This window comes from Bombus pyrosoma, linkage group LG12 (assembly GCF_014825855.1).
Source record: "Bombus pyrosoma isolate SC7728 linkage group LG12, ASM1482585v1, whole genome shotgun sequence".
Classification (NCBI taxonomy): Eukaryota; Metazoa; Arthropoda; class Insecta; order Hymenoptera; family Apidae; genus Bombus; species Bombus pyrosoma.
Window position 1 is genome coordinate 11,027,857 of NC_057781.1, and position 18,042 is coordinate 11,045,898.

Genomic DNA, 18,042 nt, shown 5'->3' on the forward strand with positions numbered 1-18,042 from the left:
GCGGAAGGGAGGGAAAGCACAGGTGGGGGGTGGGGGCGATCACTGGAACGAAAGAGACGAAAGACGAGCGAGAGACGAAGGATAGTGGTGGGGAAGTCGAACGTCGGTGGAGTATGTGTGGTAGGGGAAAAGCGAGAGAGAGAGTAGGGAGTTCGCACGCCGACCGGAACGGCCCCACCGAGTTTTATCCAACGATCCGGGAGGCTCGTCGAGGTAGTGGTCCGCGCCCCACAGCCGCGACAGCTCGAAACGCGTGTCGTTGTGCTGCGTCCGTTTCTCTGTCTCTTGGTAACGTATCTACTCTCTGAAAGGGAAGCATTGACAGGAAAGTCGCGCGTCGAGGCTCGAAATTCGTGCGCTGTTCGGTGTCGTCGCTACACCGGGACCGATATTCGTGTTTTATTCAAAAGCCGAACAACATCGGGGGTCGGGGTGGTGAATTCTCTTTGCTTTCCGGCGGAGAGAAGAGCGCGCGATTCGGATCGCGAACAGAGAACGAGACGTTCGTTCTGTATCCGCGAGGTGGTGGGCAATGATAACAGGAGGCAACGTTCGGGAGGGGGAGACCTCTGCTGACAGTGTCATCGTCGCAGGATTCTGAGTTACTGGAAAAAAGATTTCGAGGAATTATCGTCGATTAACGTCGTATACCGGTGCGTGCGGTGAGCTCGTGCCAGGAGCTAAAAACACAGAGTTTCGTCGAACCTGAAAAATTCGAGGTAGACAGTGAATCGGATCGTGTTAGTAATATACTACGTGTTTCGTGGTACGTTTTTCGCTCGATTCGAGAATTTATACGGCGGGGACTTGCAGGAGGCTGTTCGGTGATACCCAGCAACGTTTGCAGGTGCCAGGACATTCGGGGGTGGTGCCGGTTACGCGCTTCTGTTCCCGACTCGTACGCGACACTATCACGAGCGTTCTGGGGGAAGAGACGCCTTCGACATTCGCACCTGGACATTCGCGTACGTATTTTACAACACACCTGGTTCTCGTACTACCTAGTGCGGCGGTGCCGTGCTATGGCCTCTCTCCTTAGGTTCTCTCCTACACCCCCAAACAGGTTATTGATTTTGCCGAAGTAAGGAGGTACGGATGTAGCCCGTACGCCCTGCGGCCTGCGACCTGCTCATTTTTCCACCCCTTCTCTCTCTCTTTCTCTCTCTCCCCTCTCTCTCTTTTTATCTCACTCCCTCTCTCTTCTTGCTTTTCGATCTCTTTTTCTCGCGTGCTTGTCCTTGGTGCTTGCCACCCTCTAACGGCAGGTGAACTCTTACTGCGATCTTTTGACACACTTTGACGAATGCCATCGCGTTATTAAATATGTCTGGCATCTCGAATAGAAGCTTTCTGTGAAATTTTTTTACCAGAAAGAGAGATGTATTGCTTTTTAAAGCCTGCTTTCTTTCGAGTCATTTTCTAGTTCTTCGTTCGCGAGTGGACAAAATTACAAATTAAGCATTCTTTCTAATAATATTACACGATCGTGAAAAACGATCACGGTCGAAAAAACGAGACGAGAGTTCGATCGAGAAACGTGATGTTTACTAGACTGACAACGTACTTTGGTTCCGGAAACAGCCGGTGTCGATTCTCTGAAGCCAGGCTAAAGCGGTTGTGTCGTATAGTGCACACCGTGTCACTGAACTGTTGGAGCAGACTGTTGCAGTGCTAGCGTGACTATACACGAGACAACACGGCTACGAAGAGATGCCGACTGACAGCGCGGATCGATCGCCGGCGAACTTTTCACTACGAGACTTTGCGGTCCTTTCGTAAAACCAGCGCCTCGTAGTAAATCAATAGAAGCCACGTGAAGTCAGGACCGGAGATCGCGCTGTCGCCCTTATACACTCGCACACACATGTGCGCACAGTTTTCTCTTACATACACGCACAGTTTTCTCTGTTTCTCCTTTTCCAACTATCTCCTGCAACTATCTCGTTTTCATCCCGTCCATCCCCTTCTTGCTGTTCCATCGAACGATTCGCGCGTTTCCTGAGTTTCGTCGAAGCAGCCGGATCGATATGAAGAGAACGCGGTTCGCGTATACTATATTCGTCTTCTCGAGCGGGAAGACGGAATTAAATAATTAGCGGTGATCGTTCTGATAACTTCGCTCGTTAAATCACGCTGCGTACAAAGCATACTCAGTATGCGTGGGTCGTCGTGGAAACGTCAGCCATCTGTTCCACACGCGGACGAGCTCGTCAATTATGTAAGATTTCCCGAATTTCAGCTTATCGATCGACCGTAACCGGGACGTATCTACTTAATTTTTCAGCGATTCGCGTCGTTCGAAATCGTATTTCAATCCGGTTCGTTGAACGCTTCCAGTATCGAATTCTCGCTCCTATTTCAGAGTGACATCCACCCCGCTCGAATGAAAATTTTGTTCATCTTCGGCGAGTGCCAGCACCGCGATTCCATCGTGTCGATGAACCTTTTCGTCGTGCAGGATTTTTCGATGTCGCGTGAAACGCTCGCACAGTCAAATCACGTTCACGATGTAAATTTCGGGAACGAAAAATACGTGGATTATTGGCATAGTATATTACCAGAGGCCAATATTAGCGGTGCAGAGAATGAGAAGAATTTAGGAAAACGTTCGATCGGCTCTGGACAAATTTCTCGGACGAGCTGAGCATCTTTGATCGAAATAGGGCCAACTCGTAGGCGTGTCCAACCTGGTCTGTTGAACCGAGAAATATAACTGTTTCCACCACCAGTTGTACCAAGTTCTATCGCGTTACATTTTTCTCACACGGCCGACGTGCTATTAGGGAAAATTGTATCGCGTTCATCTTAACTAATGAAAAGAGGAGAAACGGAAAGCGCGAGAGATCGTTAGGATTAGATCGAATCTTACCAGCGGTCATGAATTATTGAGTCGTCACATGTCTGCGATCCCTATCGTCGCTGCGTTATGAATTGCTACCGTTCGTATAATAATAGCGTTTATGCTTTGAAACGAATATTGAAATGAATATTGATCCAATAGCGCGAGAAATTTTTCGATTTGCTAAGAATTGGAAAGCTCTTAACAGATTGCGTTATCGAAAGATACATTTTGCTAATGATACTTAAACTGCAGTTTATACGTTTACGAAAGGTCTACAGGTAGCAAAACAAAATAAAATACAAATTAAGGTACTTGTTACGATATTTAGCGAGCGAGAGACAAATTTCCAACTATATTCATAACAATATGAATTTTCATAAGCATCTGCGGTTTAATGGCTATTGACACTTGAATATGTAGAAATCCAGATGATTTCTATTAAGTTGCAGATAGTTCAATAATTTGTAGATCGACATCCACGTTCTCATAAAAAATGATTATCAAACGATATCTCTAATTAACTAGGATTAAAATTTATCGACAGTGTTAATGAGTTCTTGAAGTTGGAAGTCATACAAGTAACGCTTGAATAAAATAAAACAACAGCCCACGCTTTCACGGTAGCAGATGGCAAAATACGGCCAATGACCAAGCCGTGCAACGTGCGGCAATCCATGGAAGCCCGCCAGTCCCGAAATACGTCGGAAGTAACGGCCATGGAAGGACGTTTTCTGAACGGTTCGTAACTCGTGGTTCCGGCTTCTGTGCGCTAAAATTCTAACAAGTAGACAAAAAAATGCTACGACAAAAGATCCGACTACATTCCAATTTTCGTACGATGTCAAACTCTTCGGAATAAAGTAAAAATCACACATCGTAAACTTTAATCCGAGCTCCGAATTTGTCGTTTGGAAATTGCAATAAACCGGAAAAGATGCATCAAATCTCGCAGTTTCATTTTACCGCAAAGCTAAGAAACAACAAGCGTTGTAACTTACGATTAGCGTAAAGATTAGCATACAACAAAGATTTGATAGAATGTACATAAGATCGCGTAGAGTTAAATTTCGTCAAACCTTAAAATATTTTATTTTCAAACAGCGTATGGAAATGCGACAGATCTTGGAATTGGCGAGGCTTATCGCAAATCGAACGTAAAAACGTTGCTGTTCAAATTGCGTGTAGTTTTTTCCAGGCCTGAGAGCAAGTCTCGTGGAAATGAGTTCTCTATTTGACACTGGCGTGGTACAGTCTCTTTGGATACGGCCGTGTATGTGCACGCGCGCGCACGCGCCAACAGCCGCGTGGAATGTTCGCCTACCCCGAATAGCCTTTCTCTCTCTCTTTCTCTTCCCTTTCGCTGTTCAACCGCCCTCCGGTTAAAGAGTCTTTAACGTTTACGTGCGGCCAGCTTTCTAAGGCGACTCACTCGGGTCGAAGTTCACCGGGTGTCGTGCCACGATCACGCTTAGCCAGGAATCGCGATCGTGTCAACAACAAAAATTCTAGGTGGGTGTAAAGCTCCTTTAATCGTAGAAAGTTGAAATGCGAGCCTGATAAGGTAGAGTTAACGCGAACAGCCCTTCGAGATATCGTCGCACCAACGATTTCTCGTCACTGTTGGAACGATGTAGTTTAGGTCGATGTAGTGGAGAACGCTCGGTTGTATTGTGTTTCTGTTTTGTGTGTGCCTTCGAAGAACAGAAAACGATTGCTTCGACAATTGATTCGATTGACAGTGTGCCACTAAACGAGTGAACTAAAACGAAGTTTTCTTGGAAGAAAGATGCTCGTGACCTGTGAACTAACTTTGTTTCCGTGCTGCAATATGTGCTGATATTTCTAGATATTTGCAGATAACTTTGTACATCTTAATCGGTGAAATTTTGATCAGAGTAGGTGTGCCTTATTTATCACTGATTTTATTGTTGGATTTCTTGTTAACGTAGTAACGAAAGAAGGTGGATGGAGATATTGTATAAAAGATGATTTTATGTTACGATTATAATGAGTGAAGCATAGTAATAATACAGTGATTAAAAATGTTCATACCAATCTTTGTCACATCGTATCACGTCGTTAAAGATCGCTTCAGTGACTAACGTAAATCAATCCTGATTCCAAGTTTCCAAAGATAGAGACGAACAGAAACCACCACAAATTCCAATATACAACAGTGTCGATACTAATTTCGTCGAGTAAGCGTATCGTACCCAAGAGTTTCGCTGTTAGATTAGTTCGTTCTACTTCGCGAGATCATCGTGTAAAGTTGTATCAAGTCCTCGAAAACAAAATATTCTATCTTGCTACGAAATATTTTATCCAGATTGAAGGGATCTTAGGGATTTGAATACCACGAAACAGGGTATCTCGCTATCAGACATCAAAGGTGGCGTGATACCGCCATTTCGCAGCGTCTCGTCAGAGAGCGACGCGAATCCCTCGAAATACGCAGGTGAAATTTACTTTCTTACCCCTCTCCCGAGGGAAGTTCAAGTTCTTCGCGAGGGTGACCGCCATGGCGCAGCTTGTCTGCGCAACCATGGAGCAACGAGCATGAGATGGTGATGGTGTAGAGCAATGATTTCACGGTGATTTCATAAAAGATTTACCGTCCCTCTGGCATTTGCTCGTGTCGTCATCAACGGCTCTGGTTATCTACGTTGTCCACATTGTGCACAGAGTACGCCAGGAATCAGGAACGAAATTTACATTTAGCTCAACGAACGTTCTCCTCCCTAGCGTTCCATCCTATCTGTCTTGTCGCCTCGTAAACGAGCCATGGAGGACCCTTTCAGAGACACCGCGTCTGGTTGCACCACGGGGAGAGACCTAGGTATCACCCTCTACCGTCTTAGAATCATCGCGCGAACTTCGTGTGGCGTTACCGGGAATGGGCGTTCCTCTATGTCCTCGATCTAGCGCTTCGCGCCTTGGACTTCTCTAATTACAGTTCATTGTTGTTTGCGCACGTACACAACTCGAACTTTGCCTTTTGCATTCAGTCACATTCGCTTCGTACTTTGCGAAAGATGCTTTTCGTGTTTCTTTAACGATAGACTCTGTTTTCGTATTGCGTTAATCGGAGCAGTAAAACGAACGGGTTCCTTTTGTGTTTATCGCATTCTACTCTCGAGCGAAAAACTGCGATCGAAAGATTATTAGCATGTAAATGTAGAAAATCGTGGTGAGAATACGTAATGTTATGGATAAAAGAATAATTCACAAATTACGAATAGTTACAAGATTTTATACCGCAAATCTCGCGTAATAAAATATTTTATTCCGATACGTTGTGAATAAAAACGATAATGAACGTGTGTACGCCGTAGAATGCATAAACCTGAATATTTGCAATTCATGCCGGTTATTGTATTTAATATATAATGTTCCAGTCTGGTGCTTACGAACAAATGCAGAAGATTTTCCTTTATGATTTAATGTAATACCAATAAAGCGATCATGATATTTCACGGTCTAATCTTTCATATGAATTTTTATGTGCCGCTTGTACGGAAATGATTTCGGTATTTTCTCCAACGTAGCGTCACAATGAGAAATTCTTTAACACTAAACCTACCAGTGCCGGTTAAATTGACCGCTTCCAAGCTTCTACACAAATTTAACTATATTTAAACGTTATCATATCGTTTAATAATTTCTGACTTTTCCTAAAACATGCGTACAATATGTTTTTCGGTATTTACTTTTAGTTTGCTTTTTTCTTTTCTAAGAAAAAACTGTGTTCTGCCACGCCTACCGTGGGTGATCAATTTCACCGGCCGATAAAATATTTTAGTTACTCGAAAATAAATAATACTCGTAAGATTGGTCGGATTCATCACCTAGAATGGTCTGCGTTAGTTTCAAAACGGAGGTATTTCGCTTATTAATTAGCATTAAATCGTGATCTGGTTGGTTTCCGCGGATCTTGTCTATCCGCGCGAGATCCACGAAAGCCTCTCGTATACATAAATTTGCGTTATCCTGCAAAAACCATGATAGTCTAGTGAGCCACGGTACGCGATATACGATCATAGATACAAGCGAAGCAAAATTTCGCATTCAGAAACTTTCGCCGAGAACATTAAATAGGGATTTCCACGCGGTTCAGGTTGAAACTACCTTTACTCGTGCGAGTTATTCTTCCCATTAATAGAACGTTGATGTATTTTTTTTTTTTTTTCACAATTTCCGACCAAACATAGTAAATCATCATTGATAACGTGTCAGTGGGAAATTGATAAATTCAATCGCCTCTTCTTTTCCTCGTGTTCATTCACTCCATTGCGATGTGGAAAAACAATTGCCGTCGTTACTGTTTAAACGATCGTGTGATCGTTATGGAAGATATATGTGTCGACCTTTTTTTGAAGATTTATGCGAACGTTTTTGGCTATGATTTGGTCACGGTTTGTTTTAAAGCGTGCGTTACGTATTTTACAATTTTACCGCAAGTTTTTTGTAATCGAAACTACATAATCTCTTTGTGCTGTATTCCATCTTTCGTATGTTTTGAATGAATTTTTGGATGCCAGGTTGTACGGTTTAACCAAGAAGTGAATAAATCCTTGAAATATGCATATTTGAAATTTAATAATAATTTTCTTTACACTATTTCTCATACCTTTTCGTGTTTTATAAATATGGTTGTATATATATATATATTATATATGTTTATGCATACTACATGAAAATAGATCTGGATTAGTTGAATTGTACATGGCATGAAGAACATAAATATAAGAATATTCTCGTCATTCCAACTAATTTAACGATTAATTCACACCTTATGACTTCACTGACAGAATGACACTTCGGTTACAATTCGTGACGTCTATTAGAGAACGTTTTAAAATCCCCTATGAAATTATTATTGTTTTGAGTATTCTTCGTATTCTTCGAGATCTTGAGTTGTCGCATTCGTAATTTCTCATTCATTACGACAGGACGGAAAAGAGAAGAAAATCTTCAAGCCACAAAATATACGGGAAGGCTCGAAAGCTTGGGAATTATTGTGAGCGCAGTGAACGTTAGCTGCGTGTACCGCGGCTTTTGTTTCACTAACAAATTTATGGAAACGCGTGTTGCGCGCCTCATTGAGATATTTCGGTGTTTATTCCATAATAATCAGAGTTGAACGGAAACGCGACAGGGAAACTTGTCTTCCTGCGTGACAATTAATTCTTTTACAAAACTGCCGGCATTCAACGTAAATTAAGAAGTAATCCTTTTAAACTTTTCGTTTCGAATTGCTTCATGACGCTGTCTTTAAATGATTCCGTTTGCCTAGCTAGGCGAAACTCTCGAAATGTCGTTTCTCTGTCCCTAGTTACTCGCCCGAAGAAAACATACAACGAATTCCTCTAAAATTGGAAATTCAGCTTGCGAATTTCGACTGCCGTAGATTATAGCGAATGGTGTACAATAAATATATTTTTAACGATGAAATTATAACGAATTATGTTCATTCGATGGAATAGAATAATACAAAGTACAGCCTTTTGTGGTATATCTTCTTTCTATGCTTGCGGACTTAAATATATTCGACCTGTTATTTTCCAAAAATATTGTCACTCAAACCAGTGATACTTTTGTTTCCTTACTGTTATCGTACTTTAAATGATTTATATTTTTATCAACAGTTTCATATCCATAATGAAAGTTAGGAATGAAATTGGTTAAAGGTAGATGCGTAAACAGTTCCTAAAACTTTTCACACAAATGACGATAACAAAATACAAAGTACGGTTGACATTAATTTAGAACAAAAAAATTAATCGAGAATTTGTGTAATTAAAAAATTTAGAAGCGCTAATTTGTTGCTTTCAGGATGAATCGAGTGAAACAAAGTTTCCGCGTGTAAAAGCAAACGCGAAATTAATTCAACCTAAATGAGCACGATCAAATGGTATTATTTACCACTGAATACGGAATATTATACAAGCTTGCAAATTGATTTTATTTACAGTACATTGTAACTGTTCTTAATTAATTATACCGTGTCACGCCTCTGTAAATACAGTTTCAGTCGCAGTTATAATACATCGCCTTTGGGTGGAGCATAAAAAAGACCTATCCATCCGTATCGACTTGGATTTTGTACGAACTCGTTATTCACGGCCAGTATTCTCTAAAAGATGAACTCGAAAGACGTAGTGACTCATTGGTTCAATTGACTCGCGTGCCGTTGCTTTTAAAGGATGAATAAGCAATTAGATTCGCAACGAGCTTTAGTTCATCACCCCCCGTTTATTTTACCTACGTTTCTTTTAGGCGATTAATGAAACTCATTGATAATTCGACAACCGCTGACACATTATCACTGTGCTTTAATGCTCTTTCTCATAATATTTAAACGTAAATTATATATATATATATATATATGTATATATTGTATGAATGTAGATTTTATGTTTATTATATACGATATAAGTATGTCTATTACATACGTTCTAATTTAATTTAATGTTCCTCGATTAAACACGATTTTTCCGAACTAATCTCAGTAATTCATCCCAAAGTTCGAAACAAAAACTGCCGTGATGCCAAAGAAATTGCAGCAGCGTTTCTCGAAATAGTCCACGTCTTCGTTGGTGAAGTCTCGAGCAGCTTCAGCTCCACTAATTGCCATTAAATTAAACGCAACTAACAACGGCAGTCGGGTTCCTTGGCTCCTTCATTCGACTCACAATCGACCAAGACAATCGAAACTGTAAAACCGATGTAACGTTCGAAATTGTCTATGAGCATTGCGACACGAGATTTATCATTGTCAAGAAGAAACTAAGAGAAACCGTTACGATCGCAGATCACGTAGACGCCGTTGTTAGTAATTGGCTTTCTTACGTGTGCTAGGAAAAGAAGATAGATTTGGTTGTTAATTAAGTATCTAACAGCTTTATCGACCTTAAGACGAAATTACGCTACTCTCGGCGATAAGAATCATCTTAAATTTAAACGATTACCACTAAAGAACTCTCATTATCGTTCACCCGAGAACCAATTTCTTTTTATACAATCATCCGATAGCTTCTTCAGCGGCTTCCGCGATCGTCCATGGGTGGAATAAAATCTTGTGGCGTATAAAGAAATCGCATCGTTAGGTTTTTATTCAGTCGGCAATACCGGAACGATCATTTCGATTGAATTTACTTAAACAATCGCGGCTCTAAGAATGTAATTTTCTACTTAAAAGTAAATAATTTGTAGTTTCTAATTTATATTAATACAAAACATGTTATTATACCTTTAAAAATCATCGAAATTTTATATTTATTAATTTACAATTTTCTCTCAATGATTTAGATGAATAAATAAATTTTCAATTAAAATAATCAAAGGAGTACGCGATCCATAGAAATTGCATTAATCATAATAATAAATATGTACAAAATCGAATCGAACGCCTAGTCTGCCACTACAGATCTACGGAATTTTTATGAAAAATTACGAAATTGATCATTTAAATCACTCTAACCATTTTAATGTTAAACCTTCCCCATTCAAGATAGATAAAGAAACCTCCACGTTCACAACCAAACCCGAAATCTCTTTCGATACCCATTTACTCGACGCTCAGGTTCACAGGTTCCGATGATCATTCGGCATTTGGTTGGATAGGCCTCCGCAACCTTGAACCGAATATATAAAATCCCCGGCTTGATGGAGGAGTCACGATGGTCAGGCATTCATACTAATTAGGCTATGCGTTTACACGCGAACCAATAACGTGTCGAAGGGTGGATAAACGCATGGGAAGGGGGAAATTCCCCAGGCAGGCCCGTGGTGCGTGCGATTCGCAACAATGGGCAGGGGTGTCGTCGAAGGGTGGAACACAATGAGCCGAAGAGTCGACGCGGGAACAGTTACGCGTGCAGGAGCTGCAATTTTGTAAATAGGGAATAGCGTTGGATTATTCTATGCAGCGATGATTCAAACCTCTGCTTGTTTCGGCAGCTGTGCGGTATCTGGCTTGGGGTTGTACAGAGAATTCCAATCGTCGCGTCGTTTCCATCCAGAGCTCGAATCTTTCGCACACCGCATACTTTCTCCTCATGCGGGTAAATAGAGTGCCATAAAATGAACGTGAGAGAATTGAACTATTCGGAAGTCATTGATCAACTCTATAAATTGAACAGGAGAGACGATGTAAATAATTGAAGATTCCGAGCTGGTAATGGTAGCGAAAAAGAATATTTGTAAAGGAAATTTTCATCCGCATTTCAATTTATAGCGTTAACGATCTCTGAAGTCGATCCGTATATTTGTCGATCGTATAAGAAGACACGTATGCGATAGATATTGCTTTTGCGCGTTAACTTCTCATTAATTGATATGTTTTAGTCAAATATTTATGTGTTGTTGATACTGATTGATCACAGTAGCGACAAATTTATGAAAATGCCTATATGCAATAAAATCTAAAAGTTTACAAAAGGTAAGGTCGATAAGTTTAGCTCCATAGAGATTCGATTATTTCTTTCTCATAGATGTTCCCTTTTTTTGAAAGGGTCCATTGATTTTCCGTGCTTATATTTATTTTGGTGAATTCGTAGACGGAGGTCGATCGAGTAGTTTGATAAGTGTGTTGGGTAGAGAATGAAAGCTTTTGAAATAGGTGAATATAAAGATTTTGTCGCGCTAGTGGAGGTATTGGTGTGTAAGTATTTTTCTAAGCAAAAGCAGTTTTTCAATGGCTGAAAGAGATTTTAGCCGCGAATCTAATTTTTGCAATTTCAACGGTGTTATCCGTTACATCTCGTGAGTGAAATATAGCACAATCCTTCATACTAATTACACCCTAATAGGTGTTATCGTGCAGTATCACGAGGCCGAACCGCGGCTGCAAATAAGCTACATCTATTTACAAGCGTTGTGGTGCGACGACCCCAACGTATAAATAAATTCCACGACTAAAATACACGGCGAATAGTCTGAATAACTCTAAACAACTCATTGAGGCATGCTTTTTCCGCTTTTCCGGAATGACCGGCGTGCATTCACGGTGTCTCGACCAAAGAACAGAGACGTTTTCATAATAACATTTGTTCGCGTTTGTTCACGTTTAACCTGGATAGATTACGAAGTAGAAATTATTGTTTTTCCTGCCAGAACGTGTGAATCGAATGAAATTGAAGTTTGTTATCGAATATTCGATCGAATACTTTTTCATTCTTTTATTCTTTATATAAATATACGTGCAGAATGCACGTAATATGATATACGTGAAATATTCAAATTAGTAGTCGGGTTGTAGGTACGCACTGCTTAATAAATGAAACTAATCTCTGTTTGTTTTCTTTTTATCATCGTGACAAAAACATGAATTTTCATACTCATATCTATTAAAATTGCGGCATGATTTTTGAATTCGTACAGCATGCGATGTTGGACACAAATTTCAATCAAGTTAGTTTTCTAGTTTCTTTGTGCTGCAGTAGAACTCTGTTTGAACTGATCGCAAAACAAACAAGTCATATAACAAGGATGTATTGATTTTTCCAATTGTCTATGATTTTTCGTTCAAATAATAGAAGTCCAGGTTCAGATAAGTGGATTCAATAGGCTGGAGCTTATGTAATTCAGCCAAAATTTTCGTCCCAATGAATGAAATTTTATTGTGAAAACGATTATGTATACATCTTACGTATTGTCAAATCTTATCGAGCGAATAATTTGAACAAATCACAAATTTTACGAATACAGGTTCTATCGATTGACGATTGAAATATTTATCGTACGAAGTTATGTCTCAAATAGTTTCTCATCAAAGGAATTACATAATCGTGTAAGATTTAGATCGGATTATTACATTGTAGGATAACTTTTACTATAGGATTATAGGATAACTAACAACATATTGTAGGCAGATTACATTATTCAATGAGGAGTATCAATCGCTCGACTACCTATTAATTCATAGCGTAATTTTTCCACCAGTATCTTAAAATTATCTCCTTCAAATTATTTAATAAATGCATCAAATTTTGAGAATCGCGCATCGAATACCATGACGAACATACGTCGTTTCTGCAATCTACAACCAAAAAGAGAATATTATAACGAATAACACGCTTCGAACATTTTGTAAATCTTTGTATTTCTTCACTCTTCCAACAAAATCAAATGCAACTACCAACTTCTCTGATGAAAATATTTCAACCTGCCCCACTGTGTGTAACTCTTCCTCACCTCGCTTCCGTATTCGTCCCAACGACCATTCGCCAGCCGAAAAAGCAGGCAAGAAACGACAGCATTGAGGAACGTTCTAGGACCTTTGGAGATCGGTCCCAATATATATTCACGTACACCATCGGATTTCACGCTGCGACCAGTTATGTCCGTGTCGTGCGAGCATTATAAAGTTGGTTACGCCATATGGCGTCGATGGAGCGTAAAGGGTCGGCGGTCCTCGAGTTCCTGAAAGCCGCCTCGCTTACCAGTCCTTCACCTTGGGTGAAGAGAGCTCGCCATTACAAGGAGATCCCGCCCTTTTGTTTGGCCCATCGTTCGCGCGCGCGTTCTCATTTTGCGCGTACGTGCTCTCGCGACGCGTCGAAAGATCGTCGTCTCGTCCCTGGGGCAATTAACGCTTTCTCTCTTCGTTTTTTCTTTTTTTTTTTAACCCTTTCGCAAAGGGTTCGTGGAAATGAACTATAAACGACGGCCCACAGGGAGAGAACGAGTATCGACTGCGCACCGTCGTACTTCCGTCCTTTCTCCAAGATAAAATGACGTTTCTGACGCTTCGTGATATCCCCCGGGTAAGACTCGCGACGCTGATCGATTCGTTATACGTGATCGAAATCTTTTTTCGTCGCCGACTGAAATCGTATACCGTTGAGCTAATTGGCTCATTGTGGGATATCGATGAACCATAATACGTGCATTTCTAGCGATTTTCTGACCTTAATATCACTTTGTAGTTTAACAGAAGAGAATGATGTTTCAACAGACATATTTTGAAAAATGAAAAAATGCTACATAGGATATTTTGACCAAGGGGAGCGATGCGGATGTGTGTGATATAGCATTAAATGGTGGAAGTAGTATTTCATGGAAACTATTCGATGCTTCGTTAAATGCATTGATTCATTCAGTCAGGACACATAGTAACAATAATTTCGAGTTTGTTAACGTAATTATCGGTGTAATGTATTATAACGTGCAAGTGAGATTTTTTAGAGGTACTGTTTTGTCACTCGTATTAAAACGAATTACGTTGTTATATACGAAAGTAGTAGCGGGCATTTTATTAGATTCGTAACTAAAGTTGCCCTGTGTAATAAATTTATTATACGGAATAATACAAATTTATTACGGGGTAGTATCGAATTAAGTGGAATACTTAAAACTCGAACTTCGTCGGAGGATAGTTAAAAATAAATTCCTCGTAATTTATCACGCAAGTGCTCGATCATTTAATTCATTAGCACGCTAAACAGCGAGCCACTGACCGGCGTAATAGAGCGTTTAATTAACTCAATAATCAGAGTTTTTTGCGCTGGAAACTCAGTTTCAACGTTAATTTGCATTTTGAACGCGATATATGGAGAGCAGCTCGCGCATCGTTAAATACGCTCGAGCTTAACTAATAATACGATGACGCGTCTGTGCGTTAACCTTTTTTCTCCCTATTTGCAGGGCTCGGAAGGAAAAAAACGAGCAGTCGCGTTGAACTCCTCGTTGTTTCTCTTCTTAATCGACCGCGTCAATAAATGCAAAACTCTATCTAGCATGCAAAATATTCACTGTGACGGTCCGGCTCGGTCTCAAAGCTGACCCTTCAAAGGGTTGGACGGGAGAATAACAGGATGTGAACGCAATCAACGACGAATACGCGGCGTAAAAGGCGTCGAACACAATGAAGCCGTGGACACAGCCGAGCTTCGATATTGTTTTCCTTTGATCCCTATCTAGGAAGGTTAATTATTAAAATAACTAATTTACTTTATATCACAAGAACTGAGACTATCTCGTTGACATACATAGATTATTACGATCTTTGATTCGGCGGAGGAATTTTTCTTTACTGGAAATTGTATTTTTTGAAAAATAGACATTAGCATACCTAAGAAACGTCGAGCGTATTTAATGAATTAAAATTTAAAATTGTGCGAATAATTATTGCTCGATGTATCTTCATTTTTATTCTTTATAATTTATGAGAATTTAGCATTTCGGCGTTGTATTTAACCTGCGAATGGTCAACGATGCGATCAATTTAGATTGGTAAATTTTATGCTTTAACAAGGATTAATCTTGATTCTTATTCCAATAAACGAAAGTGTTAGGGCAGTTAGTTTACGTGCTTCCTTTGTTAGGCCTTGACCCCAGATCACTGGGTGTAGTTGTTTTATTAATGAAAGACGAGCTTGCACGCAGCCTTCGATTATCCTGCGGCTGATACAGAATTTAATTTATGGCGTAACCAGTTCAGGTACAAATTTCCCAGGAATATGTCGCGTAAGCGCGTTACCGTGGAATTCGCTCGATCCACTTAGGCTTAAGATACTTATTTCTGGTGGCGATATCGCGGTGGATACGAGGTTACGTGGATCAGTGGAGTTTTACAGTGCAACGATATTCGAGGAACTTTGGTGGGACTGCTGTATTCCCTTTCCTCGCCTCCGCAAGGAAATCTCTAGTGAACATACACCGTGGACCTAAATTCGTAATACAAGCGAATGTGAAGGAAATTGTACGGCTCAAACTCGTAATAAGACGAAAATTACGGATGATAAAATGGCGTTGAAAACTCCATTTTTTAGAAAATCGAGTTTCAAAATTTGTCAAACATCTGTACCAGTATTTGACTGATGTTCGATTAGACAAAGGCAAATAATGGACAAGAGGCTACTGTACGTACGAAAAGAAATCGAAGGGATAGAATAAAATTTAGGTCCACTTGCTATATATTGCAGTTACGTTCTAAACAAACGACCAGTTAGCTTATACGTACAGCAATACAATGCTAGCTAGATTTGGGTCAATTATGAACGGTAATTAATCGATTAGCCCTCGATGGTCATCGTGGTTTCGATAAGACTTGGCTGGCGGGAGTTCCATCGGTACATCGTTGGAATTAAGACAGTATTGGAACGTTTGTAATGTCTGACATTACTTGGAGTTATTTCCTTGTGGTTTGCGATTGCGTACATGGAATCAGAGTCACGGAGAATTTACTTTGCCGAAGGTTTAATAATTTCTCCAAAGGTAATTCAATTTTGGACACGTAGCAGTAAACGAAATTTATTGGCCGACACGATTCGTTGGCTTTGTGATACAGGATATGTGCTTTGAACTCTTTTCGTGACGTTTTTAGTCGACTCTTTATGAAAGACCTCGATAATAGAAACCCTATATTACTATCGACGTACTCTTGTGCTTGCTTCATTTTTACTGTCGATACTTGTATTACGTCGATGGTTTCCCTTTTCTCAATGTTTTATTGTTATGTAGCTGGAAGACTTTAAAAATTACTCTGTCACGGCAATCCTTCGTTATTATAGTTCAGCGTTCCACGCTTGAAAAATGAAGATCTGAGATGTAAGGGTGCAACGAATGACACCGATTCCGTAGGAAGGTTAAATAAAAAGAACGTAAAAGATCCGGAGCTATCGTACTTCAAAAACCGACGGGAGTTCAACGAAGTCTTTGATTAATTACCGATTAGTTTAATAATTAATGGTGCGCTCGTCGGACAATCAATTTAAATCAAAAGTGCCGGTGCTGCAGCTGAACTCGCGAATCTCGTCGAATGATACCGGCAAAGGAGTCAATGAAACGGTTCACGTGGAAATCGTTTTCCTGAGAAGCGTGTAAAATCCCATAAATCTTCGACTCGTGACTCAGCGTTACCCCGTCGGGTTACGCCCAGTGATCTTTTTTGCGTTTTACGTTTCAGCCGGATAGGAAGGGGGACAGGATCTTCCTATCAATTACCACGCTATGACGAAATACCAAACGAAAGGGATCGGGACGCCCTGCCTGCACGAGGATTAGTTTAAACGATACAGTATGTCTTGACAGTCTGCTTTTGCAATGCGCGTCGCATTTTAGTATTTTATGGTATCGTGTTCCCCTTGGAAATTTATTTAATTCTCTGTTGCGTTATATTTTTTTTTAATTATTTATTTAAATTTTACAATTTGTCCAGTAGGACATTTGGTGAAATATTATAGCTTAAATATACATAGTATGTGAATGGTCACCCCCAGCGGGGTACCATCTATTGCGTTATATGGCTCGAAAATTGCATATTTTACGATTCGCGAAAATCACAGGAGGCAAATATCGCGAGTAGGAACGTCGTCCTATTATTTCTTGTACTAATTTCTTGTTTCGTGTAATATAGATTCGTACTTTTCCGTGTTATACGGGGGATACCTGTATTTGTAGTAACTGTGTCGAAAAATTATTCAGATCTATATAAATCGCATAGTTCCAAATTTGTTCGTGAAATTGGGAACGTAGTAAAGTATTTTTATACAATCTGATATATCCTTATAAGCGTACATTCTAGAAACGGAATACATTTCCTAAAGTACATCGGTGCTTGAAGTCAGATATGTTGAGATAAAAATTGGCGCACGTTAATTGCTGATAGTTATTCGAATGTTGGCAGTGAAAATAATAAAACTCGACCATTCTTTCTCATGGTACGCTATAAAAGGGTTATGCTTTTTCGCGGCTCTGCTCGACACAAAGAAACACTGATCCCTATTGCGTTCCATGGAGGGTCACATTTCATTTCTCGACGTTGCAGCGTGCTCGACGGAAGTTCCATTTATTTTATTACAAGAATCCTGGTGCAGCAGCTACCGCCCAGACGAATCCGATGTTGGATATTCGTCTTCGTTATAGAGGGACCACTGTGCTCGTTAGAAGGAAATTTTCTACAAGTGCTAGTTTAGCGATTAGAGAGAAGGGAGACCTCGTATATACGTACAACTACTCTTGTGTTTTCTTTGCCGCTTTCTTTTTTGCTCCTGGCAATAAGTGGTATTCTTACGTACTTCGAAAACCGAGGTCGAGGGCCATTAAGAGTCTATGAATTTGATTCGGGGCTTCGGTGGATCGACTGGAAAAATAAACGGTGTCAATAACAAGGTGTGCGTGAAACTATTGGATCGAAATTATTAGGGCGATCCGAGACTGTGATTCGTTTAAATTGCTACTTAATTGGATACTGTACG

General features: G+C 40.2%; 1 protein-coding gene across 1 annotated transcript in view; it reads left to right on the forward strand.

Annotated features, from left to right (window-relative positions):
* Positions 1–228: 228 nt before the first annotated feature.
* LOC122573288 (neural-cadherin) overlaps positions 229–18,042 on the forward strand; it is a 239,176-nt gene continuing 221,362 nt past the window's right edge. The window contains exon 1 of the mRNA XM_043739405.1: positions 229–965. The gene's annotated coding sequence lies outside the window, so the exon portion shown is untranslated. The remainder of the gene's footprint in view (positions 966–18,042) is intronic.